A 12,009-nucleotide genomic window follows, 5' to 3' on the forward strand; every position below is an offset into this window, starting at 1 on the left:
CGTGCCGCCGGCGTCAGGAATTCCTCCGCCGGCCGAAAATGAAGATCCGGCCGTGAGGAACAGCTGATCTTCTCCGCCCGCGCCGGATGGTAAATACTTTTAAATTCTTATTTTCAGCGCTCATGTCCGCGGGGCAGGAGGGACCCGCTGCAGATTCTACATGTAGAATCTGCAGCGGATCTGATTTTCCCCGTGGACATGAGGCCTTAGGCAGTCACGGTCGGCATCTTACGGGTCACCCTGAGCGCAGGAGTTGTTCTTTCTCACTCTCATTTAGCATATCTTTCAGGCCACATGACTTCATCCAGGTGACTGGGAATCATGTCTGTTTGTGCCCTTCATGCGCTTGAAGGCCAATTTTACTTGTTTCCAATCATTTTCACTGTTGTTGGTATGAGCGCCCGTGAGCGGATCGTCACAATGTCTGCTGTGATTGGTAGTTTGATGAGGGTCATTATTTGGCCGTTGTGCGATGCTTCGATCCGCTGGCCATTCGTCAGACATGATAATTGATTCTGGAGCGATGCCTCGCTGAATTATTGGCAGCACAGTCGCTGCATCTCTTCCCGTGACAAAAGTAATGAAACCTTTTCGATTATCAACATCATCGGCTCCAACAACCCATCGGTCCTGATATTGCAAGTTGTGGCCGCGATGATACTTTGCTAGAAAAGACTCATCAATTTGCACTTCTTTTCCTGGACCACCCAGCTCCGCTAATAACTTCCAGGAGCGTACATCTCTGAAGTATTGATAATAGTCCACTGCAGTATGCACCGCAATATCCAAATGCTGCATTGTTGTTTGCTGAGGCGTTTCAGACGCCCAATAGAACACTAAATAGATTAATTTGGCAGGCGCAATTTTGGCTCCTTCAATCAAACTATCTTTCACAAGCGGGACGTCTCCACTAGAGATGAGCGAGCACCAAAATGCTTGAGTGCTCGTTCGTCGAGTCAAACTTCCCGCGATGCTCGAGAGCTGGTTTTCGAGTAACGAACCCTATTGAAGTCAATGGGCGACTCGAACATTTTGGTATATGACCGATGCGCTGCTTAGGTCTCCACTTGTAAAAATCTGGAAAACATCCAAAAGTCATGGAAACGCCACAGAAACGGACAGGGCAGGCGAGGGGCAGCATGCAGGGCTGCATCTCAGGCTCCCAGGTCCTACTGTTAAGCCACAATAGCGGCAAGAGTGCCCCCCCCAAACAATTTTTACTTCAGACAAACCCTCATTAGCAAGGCATACCTTAGCTAAGCACCACACTACCGCCAACCAAGCACAATCACTGCCTGCCCGTCACACCGCTGCCTCTTCTCCTGGGTTACATGCTGCCCAACCCCCCTGCATGACCCTGCGTCCACAGCGCACACAAAAGTGTCCCTGCGCAGCCTTCAGCTGCCCTCATGCCACACGCTGGCTGCATAGCCACACCACCCTCATGTCTATTTATAAGTGCCTCTGCGATGAGGAGGAACCGGAGGCACACACTGCAGAGAGTTGGCAGGGCCAGGCAGCGACCCTCTTTGAAAGGGGAGGGGCGATATCCCACAATGCTGTTGAGAATCGATGATAGATTGACGTACGATCATCATTCCAATCCCGTGCCACATCTGTCGCAAAAATGTCTGGAGCTGCAAACGTGGGCATAAAGGGGACTCAGATGCCAGCCCAGCACTTCTACACATCTCCACAATGCAGCAATACTCTGTGTGGAAAGTATGTGAGCGGGCCCAGGGTCAGGCTCGGTCCCAGCAAACACCTTGTGTGGCCCAAGGTGCTGTGAGTGAAATAGCAATGGGGAATCCATGTGTCCACACACTACTCATTCTGTTTGGGTGTCGGATACCTCATCGACAACACAAGGGGTAAGCCATCTGCACTCTGCACCCTACCCAAGTCAGTCAGTGTTTTGGGGAAATATAGGTAAAACACCTCTATGGGAAGTCTGTGTGCACCCGCAGCATGGGTGGGTCCAAGGAACTTAAAGACGGTACACATAAAGAAATCAGAGTGCCCAAACATGGCAGACTTTCACTGCGCCGAGGACATAGGTCTCTGCACAAACCTTCAGTAATCGCGGGCATAGAGTGGACTCCGATGCTAGCGCAGCTGTGAACATCTCATTAGCGATGTATTGCTCCTCTTGTTTGTCTCAATGCAGTGCCCCAGATAGCTGTGATAACGCGAGAGAAAATACATGTTGGCCTCGGCCCACAATTCATGCCCTAGTCAGTCAGTGTTTTTTTTAGTGCCAGGCAGGTACAACACCGCTATGGGAAGTCTGTGTGCACCCACAGCATGGGTGGGTCCCAGGAACCCAAAGACGGTACATAAAGAAATCCCATTTCAGTGCCCCGGATAGCTGTGGTAACGCAAGAGAAAATACATGTTGGCCTCGGCCCACAATCCATGCCCTCGTCAGTCAGTGGTTTTTTGGGGCCACATAGGTAGAACACCGTGATAGGAAGACTTAGTGCACCCATAGTATACACAGACCCCTGTAATATTCCTGAAGCAAAGGTAATAGCAGACCCCAGTAACATTTCTGTTGCAGAAGTATAGGCAGACCCCAGTAACATTTATGTTGCAGAAGTCTAGGGAGACCCCAGTAACATTTCTGTAGTAACAGTATAGACAGACCCGCGTAACATTCAGTAGCAGAAGTATAGGCAGACCGCTGTAACATTTCTGCAGCAGAAGTATAGGCAGACCCCTGTAACATTTACGTGGCAGAAGTATAGGCAGACCCAGTAGCAATTTTGTAGCAGAAGTATATGCAGACCCCTGTAACATTTATGTAGCAGCAGTATAGGCAGACCCCAGTAACATTTATGTTGCAGAAGTCTAGGGAGACCCCAGTAACATTTCTGTAGCAGCTGTATAGGCAGAGCCCAGTAACATTTCTGTACTAACAGTATAGACAGACCCCAGTAACATTTCTGTAGTAACAGTATAGACAGACCCCAGTAACATTTGTGTAGCAGCAGTATAGGCAAACCCCTGTAACATTTGTGTAGCAGGAGTATAGGCAGACCCCTGTAACATTCCTGTAGCTGAAGTATAGGCAGACCCCTGTAACATTAACATGGCAGAAATATAGGCAGAGCCCAGTAACATTTTTGGAGCAGACGTATACGCAGACCCCTGTAACATTTCTGTAGCAAGAGTATAGGAAAACACCTGTAACATTTCTGTAGCAGAAGTATAGGCAGACCCCTGTAAAATTTCTGTAGCAGCGTAGGCAAACCCCTGTAACATTTCAGTAGCAGAAATATAGGCAGACCCCTGTAACATTTCTGTAGCAGAAGTATAGGCAGACCCCAGTAACATTTCTGTAGCAGCAGTATAGGCAGACCCCTGTAAAATTTCTGTAGTAACAGTATAGACAGACCCCTGTAACATTTCTGTAGTAACAGTATAGACAGACCCCAGTAACATTTGTGTAGCAGCAGTATAGGCAGACCCCTGTAACATTTGTGTAGCAGGAGTATAGGCAGACCCCTGTAACATTCCTGTAGCTGAAGTATAGGCAGACCCCTGTAACATTAGCATGGCAGAAGTATAGGCAGAGCCCAGTAACATTTTTGTAGCAGACGTATACGCAGACCCCTGTAACATTTCTGTAGCAAGAGTATAGGAAAACACCTGTAACATTTCTGTAGCAGAAGTATAGGCAGACCCCTGTAAAATTTCTGTAGCAGCAGCATAGGCAAACCCCTGTAACATTTCAGTAGCAGAAATATAGGCAGACCCCTGTAACATTTCTGTAGCAGCAGTATAGGCAGACCCCTGTAAAATTTCTGTCGTCATTAGGCTTAGCAAACCAGGTGGGGTCAGTCACCTCATCGTCCAGCTGCTCTTCCTCCGAATCCTCTGTGCGCTCCTCCCTTGGACTGACTGCCTTTACTACTACCGCACTGATAGACAACTGTGTCTCATCATCATCGTCCTCCTCACCCACTGAAAGCTGTTGAGACACTTGCCGGAAGTCCCCAGCCTCATCACCCGGACCCCGGGAACTTTCCAAAGGTTGGGCATCGGTCACGACAATCTCCTCAGGTGGGAGAGGAACCAGGTTTTCCCACTCATGGCAGGGACCCGAGAAAAGTTCCTGGGAGTCTGCCTGCACAGATGATGTCATTTTCATGGAGTGAGGTAGCTGTGAGGAAGGAGGAGCAGCAGCCAGAGGATTCAGAGTTGCAGCAGTGGACTTCTTAGAAGACTGAGTGCCACGACAGGACCTGCTCACATTGCTCTGTTTGCAGTAAAGGTCTACCACGTGGACCCATAAAATGGGATATGAAGCTGGAGACCCCAGAAACTTGCCTCTCTCCTAATCCCGCAGCAGCCAGGTGTGATTCACCTGGACCAGGAACTCGGCCTGTGCCCACACCCTCACTTGGACCTCTGCGTCCTCACCCATGTCCACGTCCTGGACCCCTACCCCTCAGCATGGTGGATTACGAATAGAGCAGACACAGAGCGGTGTAAATAATTATAGAATTATGTGTGTACACTTTCATGCTGAGAGCGGTATTGTAACGCTAACTCCAGGCAGAAAAAAATTGTAAGGAAGGCTGCAAACAGGCCTAGCTGTGCAATAGTGATGCACCAAAACTCCCACCAGGCACCCAGTAAAATGCAGACGGTCAGAGGTAGCCCAACGAAGGAGCTTTTTGGGTTTTTTTTTTAAAAAGAAGACAGGCTATATACTGTGTATATCACTTTCCCTCTATAAGTACCTGTGTTGGCCGTACGCTGAGCGTCAAATTCACTGCAGACACAGGCCGGTGTAAATAATCTTGGAATTATGTGAGTAGACTTTCTTACTGAGAGCGGTATAGTAAGGCAAACTCCAGGCAGAAAAAAATAGTCAGGAAGGCCGCAAACAGGACTAACTGTGCAATAGTGATGGACTTAAACTCCCACCAGACACCCAGTAAAATTTAAACGGTCAAAGGTAGCTCAACCAAGAAGCTTTTTGTTTTTTTTTAAAAAAAGAATACAGGCTGTATAGTGTGTATATCACTTTCCCTCTATAAGTGGCTGTGTTGGCCGTACGCTGTGCGTCTCAAATTCACTGTGGACACAGACCGGTGTAAATAATAATGGAATTGTTTGCGCACGCTTTCTCGCTAAAAAGCGGTATTGTAATGCAAACTTCAGCCAGAAAAATATTATACGGAAGGCTGCAAACAGGCCTAGCTGCGTAATAGTGAAGCACTACAACTCCCAGCAGACACCCTGTAAAATTCAGACGGTCAGATGTAGCCCTAAGAAGGACCGTTGAGGTTCTTGTAGACAGGATCCTACACTAACACTGTCCCTGTCCCAGCACCACTTTCCCTATACTCTGTATTACAGACTGCAGACTGAGAACGCTGTAGCTGTAATGGCCTGCACAGCCCGAGATGAAAAAAAAAAAATTGTGCAAAACTGCTCCCAGCCAGCCACAACAGTTATGCACACGGTCAGATGTGGCCCTAAGAAGGACCGTTGGGGTTCTTGAAGACAGGATCCTACACTACCACTTTCCCTATCTCCTCAGCAGCACTTTCCCTGATCTCTCCCAGTGTGTGTCTGAGGTGAGCCGCAGGTGGGACCGCTTTAAGTACTCGGCGGTCACTTGATCTCACCAGCCACTCATTGCAGGGGGGTGGGATAGGACTGGAACATCACAGGAGGAAGTTGTAATGCCTTCCCTGCATGTCTATTGGCCAGAAAATGGCGCTAAACATGCAGGGAAGGAAATGGAATTGACTCGAGTGCCACGTGGTGTTCGTCTCGAGTAACGAGCCTCTCGAGCACCCTAATGCTCGAACGAGCATCAAGCTCAGACGAGTACGCTCGCTCATCTCTAGTCTCCACACATGACCACTATGTTTACTGGAATCTTTGATTTGTGAGTCTTCCCGTTGACAAGGAATACATTCCACCTTCTTGTGTAGAATCTTGTGGCTGCGCAAGTATTTCATAGCTGATAAATCATCCTTACAAACCCCATTCATTACAAATACATTCATTACAATTACATTCATTACAAATACATTCATTACAAATACATTCATTTTCACTTCTGCACACATTTTTCTGTCACTATGGCACGTAGGTTCCCCCCCAAGCGATTGCCTTATCCAAGCCCCGCCCCAAAGCACCACCCACCAATCGCATAATAGAAAACCCCGCCCCCAAAGCTCCTAACCTGACCCAATTCCCAGCTTCAGTAGAGCCAGCCCCTCGCAGGTCCTTCAATCACGATCCCCTATACTGCAAGTATGCCCAGCAGATGTATCAGATAGGATCGGATTAGATACATCTGCTCAGCTAACATATCAGACAGCATTGGCCTAGATACATATGAGCAGATGTATCACACTGGATCTGCTTAGATACAGCAGCTCAGCAGACGTATATAAGCTGATACTGTGTGGTACATCTGCTAGCAGATGTATCTAAGCAGATCCTGTGTGGTACATCTGCTGAGATTCTGTATCTAAGCAGATCGTGTGTGGTACGTTTGCTCGGCTGGCTTAGCAGGCGTATTACACATGATCGGCTATGATAAGCTTGCTAAGCTGCTGTATCTAAGCAGATCCTGTGTGATACGTCTGCTGAGTAGATGTATCTAAGCAAATCCTATCATACATGATCTGCTTAGAACAGCATCTGAGGAGATGTATTGCAATTGAGCAGTTTAGGCCTCCCTCACTGCATTTTTTGTGCGTTTTTGTACGTTTTGGGTGTGGTTCTGGTGCGTTTTTGGTGCATTTTCAGTTATAATGCAGATAACTCACTAGAAACGCCCCAAACAGGGATGGATAATGCATAGTCATTGATAAGGGAGTGACGGTTTTATGGTCCCTGTATTAGTGTTGGGGGGTTACCAGGCCAACAGTCTTATCTGTGCTATAGATTTCTTATACTTCCCAGTCACACACGAATCCTCATGAAGAATTCAACCCTTTATTGAAAGTGTCAAAAGTTTTTATAAATTCAAAAAATCTGCTATGGCTTTGTGACTTAAAATTGCCTTTCAGTATCATAACTTTCATATCTTCAATGTCATGTCCGTGACTAGAGAAGTGCTCGGCCACAGGTAATTCTGTCTTTCTCTGTTTAATTGTGACACAATGAGATCTCATCCTCGCTTTTTTGTCCTGTTTCTCTAACATAAAGACCCCCAACAGGACATTTACTACACCGGATCAGGTACCCAACATCAGACGTGGCACATGTGAAATGTCCTTTGAAGATGGTATAAATTTTCCTCTTTGATGTTGTGTACCCGATCCTGTGTAGTAAATGTCCTGTTGGGGCTTTTATGTTGGAGAAACAGGGCAAAAACTTAAAACGTGGATGAGGTGTCATGGTCACACAAACAGAAAAAGACAGACTTACCTGTGGCCGAGCACTTCTACATTCACAGACACGACATTGAAAATGTCAAAGTTATGAAACTGAAAGGCAATTTCAAGTCACAAAGCCATCGAAGATTTGGGGAATATAAATTCATAACAACTTTTGAGACTTTCAATAGAGGGCTAAATTCTTCACGAGGATTTGTGTATGACTGAGAAATCTATAGCACAGATTACACTGCTGACCTGGTGACCCCCAACACTGATAAGGGAGTGAAGGTTTTATGGTCCCTGTGTTAGTGACTATTTAACGCCATAATGATGCGTCCCCCTTTTTCTTTTTCCATTTTCGTTTTTTCCTTCCCCATTCAAAAAAATCGTAACTCCTTTATTTATCCAGCGCCGTCGCTGTATGACGGCTTGTTATTTTTTGTGGGAGGAGTTGTTTTTTTCAATGGTGCCATTTACTATTCCATATAATGTACTGAAAAACTTTAAAAAATTTCTAAGTGAAGTAAAATGAAAAACAAAAACGACATTCCGCCATCTTTCAGTGCATCTTGTTTCTACAGCACACAAACTGCAACAAAAACGACGTAACTTTATTCTATGGGTCAGTACGATTACTACGATACCAAACTTGGATCGTTTTTTTTACTGCATTACTCTTTTTCTGCCGCCATCTTCTGTGTACAATAAATTTTTTATTTTTCCGACTTTTTGATCGCTTTTTATTGCGTTTTTTTTCTGAGAGACAGGGTAACTAAAAAAGTGCATTTCTGGCGTTCTTTTTTTTTTTTTCGGACGACCTTCACCGTGCGGGGAAAATAATGTGCTAGTTTGATAGATCGGACTTCTATCGGACGCGGCGATACCAAATGTGTATTTTTACTTTGTGATTTAGATTTTTTAATTACAGATATGGCAAAAGGGGGAGGGGGTGATTTAAACGTTTATTACTTTTTTTTTTTACAATTCATAAAACTTTATTGATCTTTTTTATACTTTCCTTTTAAGCCTCCATGGGGGACTACAACATGCGATGCTTTATCGCTCCTGCACTATGACGTAATGCTATAGCACAGCCGATTGCAGCTATTGCCCGTGGGTGTCAGCTGTAATGAACAGCTGACACCCGGGCTGTATGAAGAGAGGTCGCCCCTCTTTATACATACCCGACGCTCCAGGACATACCTTTACATCCTTGGTCGTGAAGGGGTTAAAGATGTTTGTATTTCTGTGGTAGTATTCTTTTAAGTGCAAATTATTTACAGCCATATCTGTGCCATGTCATAAGTGTGTATAAATATGCATGTCTCTTTAGATCTATTTCATTTTAGCCTGAAGAAGAACCCTGCGTTGGTTTGAAAGCTCGCATTACATCATGTATTTTTGTAGCCATTAAAAGGTATCATATATACAAGATGACTTGGCTTCTCTTGCTGGGAACAATCACACTTTGCTTTACTGGCTAACTTTGACTTGACTTCCGTTAAGTGCTATTTATTTCTATGCATATTAAATCCTGTTTAGGGAGTATTAAAGGGGTATTCCCATAATCAGTTATTTTTATGCAATTTAGTACCCTCATCACATACATACATAAACTACTCCATGCCAAAAACATCTGAAGTGAGGTCAATTGTATCACCCAGATGTGGGACACCAATGCCTCCCAGAGTTGTTGTCAGTCATGCAGTGCTCAGCGGAGGTAGGCGAGAGGAAATGCAGAGACGCTGAGGCCCTCTCTGCACATTCCAGCTTGTGCGGAAAACAGGAAAACCATGAACATGAGAGAGCTCATGATCCCATGATGTACTGTACATGCTCGACCGCCGCGCAAAGAACTACTGGAGGATGTCTCCAGTAGGTAAACACAGAGGTCGTATGGGGGTTTTGGAGAACCTGGAACTTGGTAAAAGTGCATTTGCAAAAAAAAGTTACATATTGGCCAAATATAAGAATTTAATGAATAGAACACAGTGAGCCACCATTCCCATACTGGGAATACCCATTTAATGTAACCTGCAGTAACTAATCCAATTTTAGAAGGTTTTGTAGTATAAAAGTATTCATAAAATCACCTTATTTTTACTTTTCAGGTGCCAAAACCTTTTTAATCTACAATGACGTCTGCAAGCAATGTCTACAAGCAGAGGATTCTGCACTCGTCATGGCTGAATGTAATGAGAATTCCATTATACAGAAATTTCAATGGATTTCTGAAGATCAGCTCATAAATGTGGGGACAGAAAAATGCTTATCTGTATCATCTGTAGCAGAACAGTCAGCAGTGACGCTGAACACGTGTGATGGCAAGAGTGACCTCCAAAAGTTGGAATGTAAAAATGAGACCTTGTTTGGAGTCCTTAAAGGTGATCTGTACATGACCTACAGAGATAACAAAAAAATCGTCCTGTCTTCCAAGACAGGACAGTCAAGTCGATGGCAAATCCATTCATCAAAAGACGATTTATGTGTTAATCCTTATGAAGGTAAGGAGGAGATTATCACTGTCATTTATGCCGATCATCATTGTGGATCAGTGATTTGGGCACCAGACAGAGCTGGAGCTTGAGGGAGGTAAATAAACACTTGATCACGCAATTCTCATTATCACTTTCACTGCCCAAGACCACCAGTAATAAGCCCATGAACACCTTCACTATCACACACCACCAATGGTAATCCCACTGGTTCTTATAAACAGGGGGTGCTGTGCCTTGTGAGGAGGAGCTGATCACTGTTTATACTCCTTTGGCTAAGTTTGAAGATATTTGCCACTTCAAATATTTCTAAATTAAAGAGGTTTTCTAGTTAAGACCTATCCACCATTACTGGGACTCACATCAATTTAATGTAACTAATATAATCTAACTAGCCATTCCCAGCTGTAGCTTTTGTAGCTTGATCTATATATCTAGTGGTAGCCTCATTGGCACGCATGTGGCTGGCACACATGGGTATCCTGCAATAATTGTCCTGGATCAAGTGTCTTATGCAGTCTAATGATGCAATTAAACAGTGTAGTTTGACAGGGCAGGATATAGGTAGACCACCATCACTCACACACTGCACATTAGCACCTTCATGTTCACACTCACCTCCACTGCTATTCTCACTACAAACCTTAACACTTTCTTCCAATGCCCAGCTGCAACACACTCCATCAACATCAGCTCCTCCCTGCTCTCCTTGCCCATGCACAGCTCTCACACTCCTCACCTTCCTCAAATGCCTCCATCCCCCTCTCACCACTGCCAAAAAACACCATAGCCACCCTCACAAATCCCCCAATCACCTACTCACCCTCGCTAGCGTACTACTGAAGAGCTAGCCACCCACTTCAAGAAAAAAAAATTGAAAACATCCACAAAGAAATCACCAAACATTACACGGCTGGTCCCGATCCCGGTCTCTTCAGCACTGCATTCATCATTCACCCACTATCTATACTAGAACAAACAACAGAAGAAGTCTGCAGACTGCTTTCTGCTGCCTGCCCCACCACCTGCACTAGCAACCCTCTCCCCTCACGCCTCCTCCTGTTCCTTTCCCCGGCTGTCTTTGCCCACCTCACCACCATCTTCAACCCCTCCCTAATCTCTGGTGTTTTCCTCTCCTCATTCAAACACTCCATCATATTCCCTCTGCTAAAGAAACCGACCCTTGACCAGACCAACGCTGCCAACTACGACCCATCTCAAACCTCCCCTTCATCTACAAACTACTTGAATGCTTAGTCTATTCCTGCCTCACATGCTTTCTCTCTGATAACTCTCTGCTTGACCCCTTCCAGCCTGGCTTTCGCCCTTTATATTCAAATGAAACCGCACTCACAAAATTATCAAGTCACGTGAGTACGGCTAAATCGAGGGGCAACTACTCCCTACTAATCCTTCTTAACCTCTATGCTGCGTTTGACACTGTCAACCATGACCTCCTCCTTGCTATGCTTCGCTCCATCGGCTTAAAGGACACTGCTCTCTCCTGGTTCTCCTCCTACCTGTCTGACCACTCTCTCAGCATCTCCTTTGCTGGCTCTATCTCTTCTCCGCTTGCCCTTGCTGTTGGGTTCCCCCAGGGATCTGTCTTTGGTCCCCTTCTCGTCTCCATTTCCCCAGCCCCAATCGGACAAACCATTCACAGATTCGGCCTCCAATAACACCACTATGCTGACGACACCCAGTTATACACCTCCTCTCATGATATCGCTGCCGCTTTCCTCAAAAACATCACCGACTGTCTATCCGCTGTCTCTAACACCACGTCCTCCCTTTTCTCTCAAACTTAATCTCCAAAAAACTGACCTCCTTGTCTTTTCATTCTCAACCAGCCGACCCCCCCACTCCCCAACATCTCCATATCAGTATCTGACACCATCATAACCCCCAGACAGCACGCCTGCTGCCTTGGGGTCACACTGGACTCCGACCTGTTCTTTACCCCCCATATCCAATCTCTGGCCTGAACATGCCACCTGCACCTCAGAAATATTGCTAAAATCTGTCCGTTCCTCACCACGGACACGCTAAAGACACTCGTCTCCCTCATCCATTCCCGACTCAACTACTGCAACTCCTTGCTTATTGGCCTTCCCTGCACCAGACTCTCTCCTCTCCAACCTATACTAAATGCAGCAGCT

At 45.7% G+C, this 12,009-nt stretch overlaps 1 pseudogene; it reads left to right on the forward strand.

Moving 5' to 3' along the window:
• Positions 1 to 9,221: 9,221 nt before the first annotated feature.
• LOC136586586 (macrophage mannose receptor 1-like) overlaps positions 9,222 to 12,009 on the forward strand; it is a 208,211-nt pseudogene continuing 205,423 nt past the window's right edge.

Source organism: Eleutherodactylus coqui, chromosome 12, assembly GCF_035609145.1.
Source record: "Eleutherodactylus coqui strain aEleCoq1 chromosome 12, aEleCoq1.hap1, whole genome shotgun sequence".
NCBI lineage: Eukaryota > Metazoa > Chordata > Amphibia > Anura > Eleutherodactylidae > Eleutherodactylus > Eleutherodactylus coqui.